A 21,266-nucleotide genomic window follows, 5' to 3' on the forward strand; every position below is an offset into this window, starting at 1 on the left:
CTGTGGATGCCTTCCTTCATTCTGGCTGTCAAACAACACATGCAAGCTGGCATGCACAAAGTCCTGGGTTCAGCAAGCACGGAGTGCTTTGATGGTACTGGGCAGAGACTTCTCATCTTCTTCACTCTGACATCTCTGGGTGCCAGAGTGGGTTTTGCTTGTGGTAAAGATTGAAAGGGGCAAGTGGCACAATGAGGATCCTTCAACCACAAGTGAGAGGGAAGTTTTGTCTTCAAAATGCTGGGCTTCTCTGCTGTGGAGTCACTGAGACTGTCCCTGCTGTCCTGATGGGGTTGCCATGCACGAGCTATCATCAGCACAGGACTAGAAACAAAACTCCCTAGGTGATGGAGTTTCCTCTGCATCCTCTCTGGATTCCTCCCTGATGTCCCTCCCAGCCACACAGCCTTATTATGACACACAGTGAGTCTGCTCTAAAGCTGGGGTCAAATAGGAAACTTTGTCAGCCTGCATTTTCCTACAGCTTTTCTCTCCCATCTCTGTTCTGCTGGTGCCCACAGGCTATGCCAGCCAGTGGCAGCGTTATTAGCACAGATGGCCCCCAGGACAGATCGCTGCATCTCTGAGCTGTTACAGAGGTGGTGGGGTGAAATAATCATTCCCTAACCAGAAAAAGTTCTGGAAATCCAAAATAAAAAATAAAAAAATCCTACGGAGTGTTAAGTGTTTTCCTTATTCTGCCATCTTTGCGGCTTTAAGTAGCTCAACTGATTTTGTCCTAAGATTAAGGCACCTAATAAATATTCACAAGAGAAGTACTGACAAGGGTCTGTATGACTCGACTGTGGCCAGTGAAGTGCCATATCTCTCTCTTTAGGTTCCTGTTTTTACCCCTGAAAACCCATTCTGTCAGAGAGATGTCATTCACCCTACGTAATAATGTTTTCAGGAAGAAGAGAAACATTAGTTTTGCTAAAAAGCATTAACTGAGTGAAGCTGTTATGGGCCTTTGAATGGAAGTTTGCCCTGGAGGAGAAGGTTTGCAGGACAAAGTACAGAAAAAAATGGGAGATAAATGCAGTTTATCACCTAGAAATCCTGTAATAAATAGATGTATTATCACCCTTGCCTCCCTTGCACCCTGACCTTCTGTCTCTTTCTATAGGATTTCCTTCTTCCCGTAGCTTTAAGCAAGTCCAAAAAGTGGCCAGTTTTGCAAAACAACCTTGAAAGCCATGATTCCCCAAGTTTCCACAGAATTTCACTATAATGTTCAGACCAACATTCCAAGTAGGCAGGTATGCACTATAATCTATTGATCTAAATGGCAATGGCCATGGAGTCCAGGAGCTATGCAATTATCTAGTCTGTCTCATGGCCAGTGTGTCCCCTCTCCCTCTCTTTTATGCTTTTGAGAAATGTTTGGCTCCTACAAAAGGCAGGTAATGCTGGGCTGGGGTACCTCCTGAGAGCTGTGACAGCTCAGTGAATCACCCTGTAAGAGGTACTACGCCTTGCTGTGATAAATACATTTGTGCAAGAACTGTCCCAATCTTGAAGAGCACAAGGATTATTTAAAGCCAACAGCAATAGACCACTTCCTGCCCTGCAACATGCTCTGCAGTTATATATGAATGTATAATCCTGGAGTGATTCCAGATTTGTAGGTAGATGTGGGTGGAATTCCCTTCCTGAATGCACAGTCTGCTGAGAAATGCTGATGTCCAGATGCTTCCAAGCCACCAGTGGAGATGGTGTCTGCAGAGAGCTGCAGTGCAACCAGATGATGTCTGAGGGAGAAAGCTTTGGCTTGCTTCTCCCTTTTTACTCTAAAACAGCAGTTTGAAAGACAGAAATTGCATAAGGTGGTCAGGAACAGTGCTTCATGCCAAGATTGCTGTGCACATGAGGTCTGACTCGGGCGAAGTGTTGCTAGGCTCGTGTAAGCTGTGGTTATGTGAGGGAAGCTCTCTGGTCACAGGGAAAGCCACACAGAAGAGCCCCACCGACACGCACGGGAGAGGCTCTGGTGCTGCAGTGAGCTGTGTGTCAGCTCCCACGAGCTAGCCAGGCCTACGCGGGAGACCACCAAGGGAATCTGTGATGCTGCAGGGCGAGATGCTGCGTTCTGGCATGTTGCTCTGTGAGTCAGAGCTAAGTCAATGTATTTTGGATCTGAAAAGAGACTGATGGGCTACAGTCTCTGAAGACCCCTGGCTATATTTTTCATACAAGGGTACCAAATTAATGATAACCCGAATTCCAACAGGGGTTACTCTACCTGTCTGACAATTCTGCCTCAAGGCTCCACTGGGAGCCAGGGACAGGCTGCACATTTGAAATGGCAGCATGAAGTAGTGGAGCAAGAAAAGATGTTCTGCCTTTTGATATCGGTGGGGGATCTGGCTCCAAACTTATTTGTCTTTCCCTGCACTGTGGTGATTATCTATGGCCTGTTCAGTAGTTCTGTACTGAGAAGCCATCTCAATCCAGAATGAGATGTCAGTAACTTATGCATCAGTAACCTTGAAAGTGATTTTACAAACATATTGTTGTCATTATTGGTTAATTGTTAGAAGGATGTGGGTTCCGTCATTACCTTTGCTTGGTGTCACGTTGTTTGATTTGATGATGCAGGAGAATCTCCTGTCACCAGAGTTGAAGCAGAATCATCTGAGCAGCAAAGATATGGGTACCTGTAGAGCTGGGGTAAGGTTTGCATGCAAGCTTGTTCCAGCATCAGTGGTATGCAGCTTGGCTAATATGCCTGTAACCACAGTGCCACCAGGTCTCACTCATAGCCTTCAGTATTGGCCAAGTGGAGGACGTGGTTCAAAGAATATCTTGAATCAACAAGAACTTGTGGTCTAACAGGGCTGAAGACATTGACAAAGCTAATGCAGAAGAAATCAGTTACTGGGAGAAACTGAATGTTTCCCCTTGTGATATTGACTCATCATTTGTCTTGTTCAGGGCACTGGGAATAGAGTTTGGGCATTTTTTTTTTTTTGCCTTTTTTTTTTTTTTTCTTGGAAGCTCTATTTCTCATGGCAGTTTGGAAAAGCAGCAAATTAACTATAATCATGTGTTGCGTGCCAAAGGGGAGTGAACTGCACTCAGTAGAGAAACAGCTTAATTAGGGTGCCCTTGGCAGAGGCAGGACTCAGTGCTGAGTGTATTCTGAAAAGTAATTATAATTAACGGTTTACTTCTAAGGGTGGGAGAACTGGAGGGTCAGTCTAGGACTTGAGTTCACTACACACAAGAGTGTAAAGGGACTTTATGTAGGATAAGGGAAAAATCAACTGAGGCAAATGTTTTTGTGCCTGGGAACCAGGCAGAGGGGGAAGGAGATGTTTGGTTCCTCTTCAGCTCCCAGCATGGGAAATTAGAAAGGCAGAGCAACCTTTTGGAGAAGATTATGCTTCTTCCCAGCAGGCAGAAGAAGGTCCAGAGAGAGCAAGAACTCAGCTGTGTGCCAGCCCGCACAGGGCACCCGGGACCTGGCCTGCAAATGTGAGTATCACTGCTGATTTCTCAGTGTCACGGCAACGTTGAGCATGTGGCACCTTAACAAACCCTCTGTGGGGGGTTCTCCAGATCCCCAGTGAGCAGCATGTGCTGTCACTGTGACTTGGTTCTCCTATTGCTTGTTTAAATGTTCGTGTGTGTGAGAAAAGTATCTGGAACCTTTCCCCAGCCTGCTCCAGCCATATCTGTATGTTCTGGAAAGGCAATTTAAAAAACAAAACAAAACAACAACAAACAAAAACAGTACTATTACCTGGAAAACCCTGAAAGAAAATAACCCAGACAAAATAAAAACAAGAAACTGCTTACAGAAAATTATTTTAAAATAATTGAGTCTGAGATTTAGTGGGAAAACCTACATGTGATGACATGGGAAAGGCATGATGGTGGTGCCACTGTCCAGGGACTCAGCTGTGGTTGTGTATAAAGGCATGAGCTTTCCCTACCATTTCTAGTTTGCAGCCTTGAATGCCCTCCAAAGGGTTTTAATAACCTGTGAGTCCTGTTCCCTGAGCATTGCAATGCTGAGGTCTCTGATCTACCTGGGATGAGGATGAGTAGGAGAAATGGTCCGGTTGGGCAGGGCAATGAGCAACACTTTGAGCATGACAAATCTTTGCTGAGTGAAGGTAGGTGGCATGTGGGGAGATGAAATGTCCTTCATTTCTCTTCAGTTCCCACAATAGACCTTTATGACTTGGACTGAACATATTTCAGGGAAGTTTCATCAGGAACAAGCTCAAGGGACATTAAGTGTTGAGAAATTTCATTCCCGCGCAATCCTAGGGTGAAAGCAAAAGCATTCTTCTGAACTGAACTTCAGAATTCTGCACATCATGGACAAGAAAGAGGGAGCTGGTCAAAAACTCCTTTCAGTGTGGACTTTTTCCTGCCAAGCCTTTATTCTGCATTCAGAGCCTTCCAGATTTTAGTACAAACTACTAGTATGGACTTGGTGGTCCCTAATTTGGAAGTTAAGGGTGTGATTAGAGGATGAAGTGGTGACAACAACACCACACTGAGCACATCATTTGGAAAATGTCAGCATTGTTGTTCTGAGAACAGTATTCAGGTTTGTTTACTATACTGCCAAAAGAAATAGGATGGAAAGAGAAATAAACAGAGGAGGGCGACAGAGATGAACAAAGAAGGTCTGCAGAAAGGTTAATTAATGGTTTGGACACTACAAGAGCAGAGGCAAATAGAGGTCAGGAAGCAACTAGAGAAGAAGAGGGAGAATTTAAAAGAAAAAGAAATAGTATTAAGAAGTGTGAAGACAAATGCCCATCATGCTGCTCTTGCTTTAGAGATGGATTAATGTGTTGATCTCTGGTGCAGCCTCTAAGGAGATGGGTACCAGCATAGCAGACCACGCACAGAGATATAGTTTTATACTGATTTTTATGGACCATACACTTCAGCAGAGGCAGTGAAGTCTCTGTCAATGATGTGGAGAGTGCTCAGACATGATTGTGAGAGGAAGCTGTGGGATTGTTGTCAGACATCTAATGATACTAGTCTAGGAGGAAGAAGAGATGGAGGAGATGGATGAGAGAGCTTTAGACATAGATAACACATTAGAAAGCAGTAGCAGTAGGAGAGAATATCAGGTCCTGTGCAGTGTGATATCAGTTCCTTCAGCTGCAAATCACTGAATCACTGACTGTGGCTCATTTCATAGGGCTGGACAACTGCAGAGCTACAGCCTGTGAAATATCTGCAGAAAGAAGAGCTGTGATTATTGTAAAGGTGACTGCCTCATGGAATATCACCTTCTGCTCTGGGGAGAAGCTCATCAGTGCAGGATTAAGACAAAAAGATCCCGTTCCATGTGACCATTGACTATTAAAGATTGTGGCATCTTGCTGTGACCCTGGCCAGTGCCAGAAATAAGGTGCTGGGCCAGACAGACTAATGAGCAATCTGTAGCTCGAAGGTGCAGCCTGAAGTATGGCACCCGAAGCAAAACAGGCAGCTTGCCTTTGAGACGCAGACACACACAGACAGTGCCTTAATGAGCAGATGTTTGAAATCCATCTGAGATACCTCATGAGGATGCACTGTCAGACTGCAAGGCTGGAGAAGTTTAAATGGAGCTATAAAATGAAGTCAGGCTTGATAGACACTGCTGCCAGGCAAACTCACGTGGAAAGGAAGAACAAAAAGGAGACCTCTTGCTTTCTTGTTCCAACCTGTGGGGACCTAAATATAGAGAGCCCTGACAAGCCTGCTGCCACTCCCCACTCCGTCAGCTGTACTGCGCAATCCCCACTGCACCCTCCCAGCACTCAAGGAGGGCAACCTTCAGGGCAGGTACTGGGAATTGCTCACCTCCACTTTATAGCATTTGGAGCAAATCCTGGACCTGCCTTAAGTTCTCAGTGCAATTTTTCCAGCAGTGGGGTTAATGTGATGGTGCAGTGGGAGACAAGAATACTCCTGCAACGGGTACAGGAGCTATTTGAATACAGTGTGGCAGTACTGCCACATCTCAGGAACAGGTTTTCAAGTTGTAATGCAAGGAATAAAAAGATCTTTAGCAAAGGCCCAAGGAACAATCATTTTCTGCATTCACTGATGTGTCAAATGAATCTGGTGTTACTGTATGGCTAAATCAGTAAAGCTGCAGGGTACATGGATAACTGAATGACCTGCTATTCCCAAGGAGGGAGAAACTCTGCTTGAACCCTACTTGCACTTATAAAAATTGTTAAAATCTACATATTCTGTGCCAGAACTGGAGCAGAATACTTTGTTCCTGTTTTATGTGCCATTGGACTGCTATGCCTTCATAGCTTAGCAATGTTCTTTGGTGCAAATCCAGGAGAAACCACTGTAATGTCGCAGTTGACTGGAGAGGTTGAATGGATCTGGGAATTTCAGCATAGCTATGTCTAGAGCTCTTCCTACAATGGCCCAAATGTTATTTTTTTAATACATTGATCTGTTCTGGCAGAGTGGCTCTTGGTACAACAGCAGCAAATTCACTGCAAATTGTTGCATGCATTTTCTGAAAAGTCTGCATGCTTTGTATCTGAGGAGTGAATCTCATGCTGTACATGCTGAACAGTATCCTGGTCTTGGGGTGAACGAGCACGGTAGAGAGGCTGATGTTTGTGATGATGAGTTTTAAAGTTTTTCAGATTTATTTTCTATTTTTGCTGCTGTATCTGGTTCTGTCAGCCATTTGTATTAAGAAAGTTCTTGATTCTCATGTGCCTTTTTAATGGGAGTTAGACACAAATCAGAGATTAACATATTACTTATTTCCTGAGAAATTGTTCTGGTGGATGCTGAATGGAAAAGAAGTAGTCTTGCAAAGCTGGAATTTGTCTCCCCTGATGTTAGACATCTACACTGCAGATATCTGTGTCTGCATCAGTCTCCATGGACATTACACTCAAAGAGAAACTGACACTTTTTTGGGTCTCTCCTGCAGGATGTGTCAAATTCTCAGTGCTCCTGTTTCTCTCCATTGACAGTATGGGGACTTTAGACATAACTAACTTTCATGCTATATTTCTCAAGTCTCCATGATGTTATTATACAGTTACATCCAGAGACATCCAGATGATGTATGTGACTTGTCCCAGCCATCCTTGAGCACTTGAGACTGTTTAGGTCTCGTTTCACTGTTTCCTGATACACCATAGGAATGCAGAGTAGAGGCTGCCTGACAAGAACATCCCCTAGGTAAGCACAGTCTGATGTATCTGATTATATCTCTTAAGCTCATTATCCTTGGGGAGCACGGTTGCATGCTGCAGAGGCAGCTGTTCTCATTGTTTCATTTCTTTTCATTTCGTGGGTATTTCTGTCAAGTTACCCCCTACTTCTTTTACAGGTAAAGCTGCTCCATAGCTCTTGATCTCTGTCCCTGAACAAGGCTTTCAGTCATCAGCTCCATCAGCTAATTTTTCAACAACTGTACCTGATGGCCACTTGTGATATTTGCTCTCTTCGGAAATTCACTGTTTGTCTGAAACTGACGCAAACTTCTGCTCTACTTTAGCTCTGCCTGAATATCTGTGTATCGATACAGTGCAGTTGTTCCTCTGAAAGCTGCTTACCCACAGGGATGTAAATTTAGTGTGCCCTGCTTTTGCCCGTATCTACTGTGAGCCACAACAGGGACTGATACTCTTCAGCTACCACACAGGCCAGCTAGAGGTACCACCACAGATCACCATCCCAAATCATTGTTTACTGTGAACACATGCGGCTTGAAGCTTTGGCCAAACACTTCAGATGAGGGAACCAGGGAGGACTTGATGCAATTCCAAGGCTTGATCCTCCCCTTGGATGAGTAGACGTATGCCTGATTCTGAGAACAGATCCCTTCAGAACAGGTGTTTTTTCCATTATGGGAGGTTGGAAGCTCTTCTGCTAACTACAGCTAGCCCTCCTCTTTGTGTGCTCAGTCACAGGAAGAGCAACAGCCAAATCTGATGCTGGAAGGAAACAGCTGGTTCAGTCCCCACCACCCACCACCTCCAAAAGCAGCAGCTACCTCTGTGGAAAGATAGATTTGGCTGCAGATGTGGCAGGAAGAGCCCATAGGAGGGTACCAAACCTAGACATGACTCCTCTTCATCACCATGACTGCAAGGCCCTGTCTCAGCTAACTCTACCCTTTTTGAACTTTGTGTATTTCCCAGTGACTTTGGAGTTAAAATTTCCCTTCCCCTAATCATTGGCATACCTAAGATTTTCCTTCAGTAGTGACAGTAATGACAGTATTCTTAGGAACCCAGGACTGTCCAGAGCCAGTAGCACTTTCGAGTCTCTAAACAAAGTACAGCATGCCAATGGATGATAGTAGCTGTCTGTGGATATGGTCCTAGTCCACGGCAAATGCAAGGAATGCCGCTGCTTTCATGGTGGGTTAAGCTAAGTCACATTGCCTCAGATTTGCTGTGGGCTAAGAGCATACATGAACACTTTTCACAGCTCAGTGCATGCACTGCGTCTTGTTAAGCCATGGTAACTTGATCACACTTGTGCAATCCCCAGGCACCATAAAATCACTCTGTTCATGCAGTGCAGATGCTGTCTGCCTGCTGTGGGCTGTATGCTCCTGTGCATTAGCCACAGATAAATCACTTTGTCTCATGCTCAATAGGGAAGGAAAAGGAATGAAATGTGTTTTGTACAGGGAACCCAGGCTGTGGAAAGTAATAAATGGAGTCCTGGGGAGGAATGAGTGTGGAAGAGTAAAGTCATTACTTCATCTCTGCAGAAACTGATTACAATTGGAATTCCTTGTGAAGATGAGAGATGCTGTCTCTGGAGGAGGATGGTGGGTGAGAATGGCAGCACTTTTAGTCCAAGAGATGCAGTCTTCCAGTAACTGAATTTTCCACCATGTGCCCACAAGAGCACCATAGGAGGGTGGCAGCTCCTGTTTCAAATGCTTCTAAAGAGCAGGAAACTTCTCGCTGCTGTTCCAATGCCTCATGTAATGCAGGAGTCAGGCAGACAGCCCTCTCTTATTGCATCCCTGAAGGCACCAAGAAAACAGCTGCTCTCCCATCATTGGAATAAAACGGTCCCAACCCAAGGCTAAATCCTCAGCCTCCTATTCATGCTTTGCTTGTCCTTACTGTAGCTAGACCTTGCTACTTCCACACAAAGAAGGGAAAACCACCAATGTCACATCCCTATCCCAGCACAGCCAACCTGAGGGACCCACAAGTCAGGGTCTGCCCTGATAATCAATCATAAAGGGTTAAAACTTAGAAACTATGTGCTTTTTTTGAGCCTTCGTGTGATACTTCAGGTCTTCCCTGTACTGATGAAATGTTCGTGATCTCTGATTACAAGAGATCCAATGGGGATTTGGAAAGACTGTGTCTCCCAAACCCTTGAGCCTTTTTACCTACGGAACAAGAGAAGGAAAGTTCAACATCAGGAGCCTTCTGAGATATGTCTCCTCTGCCCCCTGGGCAGGCTGTTCCTGGAGCCAAATACATATTCAAGTACCCAGTGGGCTGGCTGTTACAGTTCCAGGTGTGTCCAGAAAGGATCCCTGTGCATGGGGATGCAGTGTTGCTTAATGCACTCTCAGGGGCCTGGCTGGCAGGTTGGTAGCTGTTCCTGGATAGTCATAGCAGAGAGAAAAACACAGCCAATGTAAGGCTGCTCTTTCAGAAAGTTTCAACATGTCTCTTCTGCCAGGGGTGGTGTTGGTTAAAACGCTCTTCAGATCAAACCTGAATTGAACTAATGCACTCTGACTCTCTTTGTGGATGCTCTCAGATGAATCAGTCTATGAGCTGCTCTTCAAACCAAGTTCTGCAGTTGTAAAAATCACAATATCTCTGCAACCGATACAACAGTGAGGTATCTGTGGCTGCCCTGAGGGGTCACTGGGATGGCTTCAACCATGAGAGACTGTAGCCAGCTTTTCTGATTGTCCTCGATCTCATTTGACTTCATTAAATGTCTTGTCCTGATGGCATTTACCTTCTGTTTTTAGAAATCCTAGTCCTGAATTTTACCTTCACACAGATATTGCCATATTCTAATATTTCTGAAACACATGACTTGCTGTGGTGACCTTCTGATGTACACAGAGATAGAGGCAGACCAGGACTGATACTGGACTGTGGCTTCAGGAGAAGACGCTTTTGATTGGTGTCTTTATGAAAAAGAACAAATCAGGTCTCACTGGCATGTCTGTGATGATCTAACTCAGTCATGAATTAATTTCAGGGGAAATGAGACAACTATTCTTGAGTAGAAAAGGCACACAAATGTAAAGAAATTGTGCATGAACACAGAGACACCCTGTGTAGCTGGAGGAACATATTAGGGGAGTGGAGCCTTGGCAGGGCTCACAACAAAAGGATGTTCTTTTGCTTTTATGAAAGCAAACTCCTGGTTTTCTAAACATTGATCTGGGCTCAACATGCTGCTAGCCCTTGTTCTCCAAGGGGGCTTGTCACTTTGATGGGGATGAGGGAAGGACAGTGGAGAGAATGGATGCATGCAGATATTGCTGGTTAGTATGGTCGGTTTCCCACGAGCCTACCCAGTGCCTCTTCTCCTCTGTCTTTCTCCCCGCCCTCAAGTGTCCTTTTTGAACAATGGACTTGGTGGGGGACAGTGTCTCCTGCCAAGTGCACCAGTGGACATCTAGCTTTCATAGGTCTCTGAGGGCAAGCTGAAGCTGGCATTGTTCTGCTCTAAAGAATAAACATTATGGAGTAGGTCGAGCTTTGGGCTGTCAGCAACCAGTAGGAGAAGTGCCTGATATTAGAAGGTATTTATCTTTCATCCAGATACTGTCCTACAACTGTTTCCAGGAATTAGTGTCACATCTATACACCCAAACCTTTTCATATTCAGGATGCCTATTGCAGTCTCATTCTGTAGGCACCAGCTGTGAGGCAAGTGAAAGGAAACTATCCAAACTGAGCTCTGGGGCACAGGAAACATCACTGGCCCCAGATGACAGGGCACACGGAAGCCTCAGCAAGCAGCTTCATGGGGTTTCCCATCCCAGAGTATTCCAGGCAAGTTTACCTATTGGGTAATGCCCCTTTTGCCCCAGTGAGACTCTTCTTTCTCCCTGCAGGAATTTTATGTCACAAAGCCCAGTGAGAGACCTTAGAAAAAAGGAAGGTGATATGTATTTTCATCAGAAATTGATTTCACTCACTCCCGCTCTCACCCCACTCACCAGCACCAAGACATGGGTCCAAGGATCTGGCCAGGGTCACCTGTATGTGGTATAAAGGACAAGGGCTATTGGCTGTCAGGTCTTCAGCATCTCTTTGCTGCTTCTTTAATAAAAACAAACTGGTTTTTGGTCTGGTCTTTTAGCAACTAACAGTAATAGCTATATAATCTTTGACTCCAAAGCTTACGTACTTCACCCTCCTTGAATATTAGGCAGGTTTGGCTCACTGTTTGCATTTCCTTGTTTCAGTTCTGTTCATGGTTACAGTGTCTTCTGTTGGGATAACAAGCAGAGGAATGGCACGCGCGATATGCTGTACCTTGTTGCCATCCTCCAGTTATCATTGTGAAAGCCTTCACCGGGTGACTCAGAAGTGCTGTGGTCTTTATGCAAATGACACATTCCTGAGTGTTTACCAGTTTGATTGCGTTGATCGTGCCCTTGTTTATCAATAAATGCCATTCTTCTAACCCTTGCTCCAATGTTTCTTCTGGTGTTTTCACACAGACGTTTTCATTTATGCTCCATTCAGAACAGTTGAAACTCCTGCTACAAATCTATACATAATTATGAAATCTTGCTAAACTTTTGGTACAAATTAAAAAAAAACAAAACAAAACAAACAAAAAAAAATACGAACCCTGCCCTATGCCTTCCTCCCAGCAGTGGGTAAATGATTTGTTGGTCTCCTTTTGAAACCCAAAGTTGTACCTCTATGTTTGTCACCAAGACAGCAGAGAACGAAGGTCAGAGAGCCACAAAGTTTTAATGTGAGCAGTTTTGCCCATTGTACAGAGTCACGGGGAACGTGAGGGCTGAAGCACCACCTTCCCCAAAAGTCTGACCAGTCTCTGCTGGAATGAGACTAAGACTGGAATAGTAAGAGAAGTTCCCAGTCTGATATGCTTGTCTGAAGATGGAGGACTCAGGTTTGTGGAAATTGAGATGCACTGGTAAAGCCGAAAAGTGAGTGTTTGTAGGGTTCCAGAAAGTACTTCTAGACAACCAGTTCCATTGCTTTAACTATCGCTGAATAAATACCTTAGTATCTACAGATAACTTGTGGCTGTGCTTGTTCTTGTGGCCTACTTTGCTTGGCCTGACCTACAGTGTGTGCAAGCTTGGCACACAGTTGCCTGCTGGAATGGGAATGTGTTTTACTTCATATTTATCTGTCTATCAGATCACTGTAGTTTTGCATAGGCATTAAATAGGGTGCTGCCGGATTGCCTCACCTTGAGATAAGAAGGCATTAAAAGTCTGAGCAGGGATGGGAAGCAAATACTGTGCAAGGTGAACTTTTGCAGGGTATTGGTTCTGGGAGACATGGTGCTGTGTGGGCAAACTTTGCCCTAATGAAACTGAACATGCCAAGCAGAGCCCAGCACCTACCCTGCCTTGCTTGTGTCATTAACCATTCAATTTGGACTTGGTGCAGGGAGAGACCAGACAGCTGCAGGAGGAACTTCAGGTGGGAGTTCAGAAAGTTTCTTCTTGAGGCTGCCAGGTGAGCGATCACCACTTCATGGTGCTCAGTGCAAAGTCCACATGAGACACATTATGCCAAATATGCCTGAGGGAGACACTGCTACACAGAGACAGGCTTGTGAGTGCTGAACACCTGACATCTCCTTCTGCAAAAATGCCAAGCACCAGTGAGATTTCTCTCCTGACAGGTGCTGAAGTGTCTGACTGTCTCCCTGTCTTTAAGGTACCATGGAGCCAACCTGGTTTTGGAGCCTGCCTGTAGGTTCAGGTGCTAATTTCTCTAGGCATTTGTGCGACACTGTAAAGGCATATTACCAAGTGCAGCATTTCTAAATTTACTCTAATGAGGCATAGAAAAACGGAAGTCTGAAGTTGAAGATATGTTAATCAAAATACAACTCAGGAAGGTTTGCCTGCTCCCACAGTACAGCACTGTACTGCTCCCACAGTACCCAGTGCAAGGAGTGAGGGGCAATGAAGAAAGAAGACAGTAAGAAGCAAGTTTTGCTCCCTAAGATACAGGACGCCCAGCGTGACTGCTCTAAATGGTAGCAATCACCACGTTTTCAACAAGAGCAGGAAACTTCTATCTGTAAGAGCTCTCCAGGGCTTGCCAACCCAGGAATATGTGGCAGAGACTTCGGCCACTCTTACAGATTAGCTGAGATACCAGAGTTGTTAAGGAAATTCTTTAATTTTATATGCAATCATAATAATGTGTTTTATTGTTTTATATTTCTGTAACTTTGTTCTATTATTACAAATTTATGTTTTTAGGTAAACACATTCTCCACTCTCTAAACCTCTCCTAGTGATAAAACTGAAATAGATTCACTTTCGTGTAAGGAAACACTGCCTATATGAGGGTGTGGTAGTTCTTAAACCTTGGTACCAGAGGACTCCTGTAGTCAGCAAAATCTCAGCAATTTTCTCATAGAAAGCTGAAGAGCCACAGAGAGTCCCACTTGTGTTTCTTGGACTACCTAGGAGCTGGTCTGATGGAGGGAACAGCTGGTACTACTGAGAGATTGGAAAGCTCCTGGACAAAGGCCAGGAGAACATGCTTGGACACTGGGGTACCTGCAGCAACTTCTGGTCTTTATCTCACTGCTCCTGGCCTGTATGGAGTCAAAAACAGACTTTGTCAAGGTCACAGCTTCATCAGAGAGTGAAAAGTACACTTGAGATGGCTGCCTCTCCCCTTCCCCCCATATGTTATTGGCTGTATTTCTTCAACATTTTTCCTTAATTTCAGGAAAACTGTATGTGAGTGCATTGAGTGCATTTGCGAGGTGCTCCGTGGATCTGGAAATAATTGTATGAGACCATGCTCATGGAGGTTGTATGATCTCTTCTCCAGCTGAGGACTAACTGCAATTAAAAGCAGCAGTTAAAATACATACAAATGTGAGAAAACAGTTCTGCAGATTTGATGCTTCATCATTTCAGTGGGATTTGGAGCTCACTTTCCCATGGAGGTGTGGTAGGTAGTTCATCCGAGGAGAAAAAATGAAAGACAGATCACAGGAATGTGTTTCACTCTCAGTGGAGATCAGGAATCTGATCTGTTCAGGGCAGCATATAAGAACAAATCCCCAGTGTCAATACTTCTTTGGAGATGTCCCAGATAATTACAGTCACTCATCCACTAGCATGAGGAAATCAGGCCCACGTTTTGATTGTTTGGAGTGGCTGAGTCTTGCCAGCAAAGGGCTGGCTCCTCAGCACAGGGGTATGGAAATAGCTCCTGCTGGCACGAGGTTTCTGCTGAGGCCACGACCACCAAACGTGCTAGTGTTTGATGTGCTACTGGCTGTTGAGCAGCCTGGTCTCTGCAAATGAGCCAGCCATCAGCCTTGTGGCAGCATTGCTGCTTGTGTGAGAGTCCAAATGCCCTGAGGCTGAGGGGAGCCTGTCATCCAGGTGGCCCCTTTCCTGGGGCAGTTGCAGGAACCCAAACTCAACACTGACATACCACTCTGTCAGTTTGCACTAGATACACAGGAAAGGCATTTTATCTTGGACTTCAGAATCTGTACCAGGTCAGGCAGTTTTTCAGTTCAAATTTAAGCATTCAAAATACACTTTGCAATTGTCCCTTTTATTGTTGGGTGTAACCTCGTCATGACTTAGAGTGAGACCTCTACAGTAACACACTGAATGTTTAAGTTAAGACCCTGGGTACACAGTACCACAAGTGAACAGAAAAGACTATAGGAGAGAGAAGTTTTTATTAATTAGCATGTGCAAACCATATCACTCATGAGATACAAAAACTTAGTAATTCTCAGAAAAACTGCTACTGCTGCTACCAAGAAGATGCTGGCTGTCTCATCTGTCATGCAACACCAAGTTTTTAATGAGGACTAGGAGCAGATGAGAGCACTTGAAGTTAAGGACAGGAGCTCTGTCACTAAAGGGGGCTGCTCTTTGCTTGTCACAGAGTCACACGTGGAATCACAGAATAGCTGAGGTTGCAAAGGACCCTTGGAAGTATTGACCCCCGGGGTACCACTCATAGCAATGATCACCACTCTCTGGGCCTGGCCATTCAGACAATTTTCAAGTCACCTCACTGTCTGCTCATTCAGCCCATTTATCAATATCTTGGCTGTGACAAACTTATGGGAGACAGTGTCAAAGGCCTTATTGATGTCTAGGTAGGAAATATCTGGTGCTCTCCCCTCATCTACCAGGCCAGTCGTTCATTGAAAAGCTTATGAAGTTGGTCAAGCATGACTTCCCCTTGGTGAATCCATGCTGTTGGATTTTCTTGTCCTTCTGAGGATTTTCTTGTCCTTCATGGGCTTGGAAATGGTTTCCAGGCTGAGCTGCTCCATTACCTTCACAGGAATTGACATTAGGCTGACCAGCCCCTAGTTCTCTGTGTCCTCCTTCTTGCCTTTCTTGAAGGTAGAAGTGACATTTTCTTTCCTCCTCTCTTCAGGCACTTCTCCCAGTCACCATTATTGATCAAGGATTATAAAGAGTTACCCTGCAATGACATCTGCCAGCTCCCTCAGCATTTGTGAGTGCATCCCATCAGGACCCACACACTTATATATGTCCATTTGCTTAAGTGTTACCTCACTGGATCATCTTCCACCAAGAGTACATCTTCCTTGCTTCTAGCCTTTCACCCTGGTCTCTAGGACCTTGGATTCCTGAGGGCCATCCTTGCTGGTAAAGAATGTCTTCTTTTTTGTCACAGATGTAATTACAGAAGCCCTTCTTACAGTCTTTGGCATCCCTGGCCAGGTTCAATTCCATTTGGGCTTTGGCTTTTCTAACTTCATCCCTGGCTGCTTGGACAATGTCTCTGTATTCCTTACTTCCACCATCTCTTTGCTTCCTTTCTGAGTTTGGCCAGGAGCTCCTTCTTCATCCATACAGGCCTCCTGGCTTCCTGTTCATTGGAATGCATGACTTCCTATTCACTGGAATGGGCTGCTCTTGGACTTGGAGGAGGTGATCCTTGAATATTAATCAGCCTTTATGGGCCCATCTGCCCTCCAGGGTTTTATCTCATGGGATTACAGAGCAGATCCTTGAAGAGCCCAAAGTCTGTTCTTCTGAAGTCCGGGGTTGTGAGGTTCAGGAACCTCCTGGATTGCTTATATCCTGCTATACTTTCCCTGCAACAGATACAGAGTTGAGATACCCTATGACGAGCAGGACCTGCGAACATGAGGCTGCTCCTACCGGTCTGTAGAGGGCCTCATCCCCTCACCAGCAGGATCGAGGAAAACGCCTGGGCCCCCATGCCCTTAACTTCCACCCCCAGAGCTCTGTAGTCACTTTTGATATAGTCCAGGTTTCCCCTGGCAGTATCATCTGTGCCCACATGGAACAAATGTCTTATCACTGGTGCAAAACTATCTCACACAAGACAGGCAGATATACCTAATTTGTTATCTGCAGTTAATTTTCTGTCTATGCTTTTGGAAAGTCCCAAGTTATTTTTCTCTTCTGACATATCTGACATTTTTCCAGCTATTCTGTTTCCTGTTTGAGTTACTTAGCCTAATTTAAGTCAAGATGAAGCATATGCTACCGGCATATATAATGCATATACGTGTATGATTAACTGTCCTATATACCTAATTAGAGTTTAACCTACCCTACTTTAAGGCCTAAGCATACTCACCTCCAACTGTATCTTGAATTGCAGACCTGGGGTGTTCACTCATGCTGGTCTGGTCCTGCAGGCATCAATGCCACTGCTGCATGTTCACACCAGAGTGAAAGGGAAACAAGGCCCAGGTCATGTCCCCACAAGGACACTGTTTTGCATATCTTGAAGGAGAAGAAGAGTTGCTTAATGAGGGAGACTTCTTCTGGTGTTAGAAAGCTCACTGGGGTTTGCCCTGCAAAGACGCAGTTGGTTGCATGGATTGGAGCTACCGTACTGGCCTCCACTTAAGCCTCCAGCCTCCCCATACCAGTGTCAGATGTGATAACTCCAAAACCAACAAAGAGGGAAGGAGAGGAGGAGAGGCAGACAAATAATCTGGGAGGAAATTGGTGCTTGGCAGAACTGTTCTCACCTGGTTTTATACCTTCCAACAGCTGCGGCTGAGGGCTGGCTGCTTAGAGCCAACCTTGCTGCTCCCCTCTGGATGCTAAAGGAAAAGCTTAGCCATCACCAACTGGGCTGCAGCGTGAGGTCAGGACTCAGTGACTTCATGAAATCTGAATTCCTGCCCCACCATGCTGTTGGAGAAGGTGGTCCTGCTAAGTCTAAGATCTCTTCTGCTGGGTGATAGAAGGAGGGACCAGAAAGAATGGATTCAAGGGCAGAAGTCAGATAAAGCACGTGGCTCTGTTCATTCCTTCCTCACTCTTTGGCAATACCTCATTTCCAGGATTTGACACATTGGCATTACAATGCTGCTGGTAACTATATAGGAGATTTTCTTTTGATCCTCACTGCTGCTTTTTACATACACCTTCTTTTTCAGGTTGACTGCTGTTCTGCAAGGGAATCGGAGAACTATGCTTAGTGATGAGAGTTCAGCTGCATGACCTAACTCACATTGCGGACTGCAAGGCTGGGTTCCTACATTTGAAAAATACACACGGATTAACAGGCCACAAGTTTTAGGGCTGGATTATTTCACATTAAGCACTGGAATCCAAATGGCTCTGCTCTCAGAGGTCCTGGTATTATCCCTTGATATTGGTGGGATTTAGTATTTGGACAACATGAAAAACAGAATTAATTGCAATTATCTAAATATGGGCATGGGAAATTAACTGTGGACACTCAGAGAGAGACTTATCTCACTTGCTTTGAGACATCTTGAATTGAGATGATTTAACCACAATGAATCAAACTCAGCTGCCTTTGCTGTCAATGGAGAGAGACATGTACTTTGGGGACAGTCAGCACAGTGGTTTAGAGATCACATTTGGATGGGCACACCTTCTTGAGCAGGTTATTTCCATCCAAATAAACCAGAAGGGATGAGTGCAGAGCAGCACCCAAGCCTGAGATACCGAGTCTGCGTGGAGGAATAGCCACCCTCATGTTTCCTATTCATGTGCAGTGGCAATAATGCAGAAAGATCCTGGTCTTGCAAAACAGTCTACTTCTCTGTAAAATACCCAGTCAGCAGAGCTGTGGTGACAGCAAAAAGTGGTGACAGCAAAAAGTGGTGCAGCATCCCCATGGGCTTCCAGGATCTCCCTTTGCCTGCAACTTTCAGCACAGGCTGCTGGGCCAGGATGAGAGTTCAGCCCTAAAGAAATGATAGCGTGGTTTGGTGAGGTTTGGGGTGGAAGACAAAATTCTAGCCATAACTTGACTTCAATGATTCATGGGCTTTGAGGTCAGAAGAGATTAAATGATCTTATCTCTCCTCCTGAGATATAAAGCACCTGGAATGTCACCAACTGATTTGAGTTCATAACCCTCATGACAGTGCAGAAAGCTGCCTGGTCTTGTACTCAAAATCTCCAAGTGGTGGAGAATCCACCACATTCTGAAGTTGCTTCAATGATTCATTGACTTTGCCTCAGCTTCCAGCAGCTGTTGGTTTTGTCTGTCTGCTATCATCACAGATCTACTTTTCCACTGGCTGATTATAGACTCTAATCAAGTCACTTTTTAGCTAGTTAGTCCCCTTTGTGAGTACATACTGTGAGTTTAAATACCCCTTGTAACTCCAAATTGGAAGCAGTCTGCATAGTTATTACATGTCTTCTGGAATGCTATTACCCCAGAAGAAGCATAATTTCACTGATGGACACATTATTTTTGGATCAGGTAGCGGTTTGGTGTAGTTAGAGGAAGGTTCTATCTACCAGTGTCCAGACACTGCTACTTATTATTTTAGTAGCTTAGCATCTCTGAACTGTAGTGAATGAGAAGAAATGCTGTTGTTGCCCCAGGGACAGCAGCTTTCTCTGGAGGACTTGCTTGACTCCTTGAGAAGTTTTTCCATGTGTAAAGACTCCTTTGGCTATAGACATAGACAATTACAGAGGACAACTGATCTCTTTTGGAGCTACATTCAAAAGGAGAAAGTCACTTCCTTCTGGGATATTTATGGTGGTTTGATTCCTCTGTTATCTCTTCTGTTGAGCAATGGAGACAGTGAGTGATAGTCTGATAAGTACTTAAGGGTGCTAGCTGGGATCAGGCTTCAATGACACTATACATGCACATGAGGAATGTGAATCTCTACCCTAATTAGTTTATAAGCTGAATGTACAAAGGATGAACTGTTAACGGGTAGGGAGAACAACTTGTTTAATATTATGCAGTGACTGAGGTTTATAGCTTAAGGCATCGTGATGATGTCTGGATACTGAACATAGAGACTAGTTCCTTTATCTTCTCATGGAAGGATTTTGCAATCAGCCCGGTGACAAACTTCCCTGGACCAGCTCCATGTTGCTAACAGTGGGATTTTCATATTTGCTTCTGTGCGTTTAATGGTTGGGATTTTTCTTAATCAGAAAAAAAAAAAAAAAGAAAAGAAAGAAATCTGAAGCCCTGTTTGAGGTCCGCAGGAGTCATTTGGTAACTAACTCCTACTGGCCTTGCCTTGCTGTTAATCAGGCCTAGGACAGAAGACCAGCACCTGGGCAGCAATCTAGCTGACACTGCGTGGAGGTCTGCAAAAATACTTAATTTCTGTTGCATCTCTCTGCCTAACGTCTCATAGGAGGAGAGACAGACAGCATACCCCATTGTGAGGACAGAGCTTAAAAGAGCAGCTTCCAGACTGCACCATAAAGCCCTTAAACTCCTGGCTTCATCTACTAGCATGTTGTTGTTGTTGTTATTATTATTATTATTAATAATAAAATTATTAATGTAAAAATGGGAACTTTGGCACAGTGATAATTTTAGATATGTTTTTCTGAGTTCTGCAAAGCCCACAATAATATGTAGAGGGCTTCCCGTTCATGTCTATCATCGATCTATGTCAGTAGCAGTCTTTCATGTTGGGCAATTAGATGTTATATGAATTATAAAAAACAGTTAAAGAAGAACTGTGCAATTAAAGTATGTATTTTCATCCTGTGCCCAGACATAGGGTGACTAGCATTGATGCAAAGCTTGGCAGAGAGGGGATTATTTCAAGAGATTTCTAGATATCCTTGCAGTTGTACATCTGTGGTAAGATGGACCAGCCGCAAACTCTCACCCTGAAAATTCAACAATTTCTGGGTTTCAGTTTTTAAAAGGCAGTTATCTTAGTTGCAAATATTAACTATACAGCACGTGACAGGCTTATTAATTGCAGGTTACTGAACACAGGAACTAACTGCAAGGTAGGCAACTGTTGTTACTGTAAGCATCACGTGCATGGAATACAAATAAGCCAACAGATTAAAGAGACTTAGAGAAGGTAAGAAAAACAAAGTGTAATTGGATAAGACCACAACCCAGATGACACATTTCAAACTGCAAGTGGAGAGACTAATCACTCAGAAAACAGTAACCAAAGAGGCTGAGCAGCTTCAAGTCCCCATGGGTTAACCTTGTCCTGAGGACAGGTCCATTGACAAGGTACTGGTGTGTCCCAAGTCTCCTCTTCCCAAAGAACTATGTACTCCAGAAAGACATTATGGAAAAGAGAAGAGCCCCACAGTATAGGTCCAAAACTGAAAAAGTGATCCCAATGGGGACCCAGCTCCCTAAAAGACGTTCAGAGGCTAGGACAGAAGCAAGGAGGAGGAGGAAGGCAAGGGTTTAAGAGAGGTGTAGGGCAGGGCAGGACACAGTCTGAGAGGATCATAAAGTTAGGTGGTTGACTGGTGTGATGAGAACAGGGGTTGAGACTATGCAGTGGTGAAACATGAATCCTCGTTTCCAGAGAATGCTACCTTTTTTCCTTTTTTTTTTCTTTCTTTTTTTTTTCTTTTCTTTTTTTTTTTTCCTCCTCATAGATGTCCAAGAAAAAAAGTGAGACCTTTACCAATTTTGGCAGAATGTACAGGAATGAGATACTCATTATTTTTTGCAAAATACTCCTGATTGGAGAGAGGAAAATATATATATATTTGTTGAAAGATTTCAAAGAGTTTTAGACAAGACCTAATCCCTCAAACATCCTGCTCAGATGTCATTGTTTCTGTCATCATGAGT

Source organism: Cygnus atratus, chromosome 23 (assembly GCF_013377495.2).
Source record: "Cygnus atratus isolate AKBS03 ecotype Queensland, Australia chromosome 23, CAtr_DNAZoo_HiC_assembly, whole genome shotgun sequence".
NCBI lineage: Eukaryota > Metazoa > Chordata > Aves > Anseriformes > Anatidae > Cygnus > Cygnus atratus.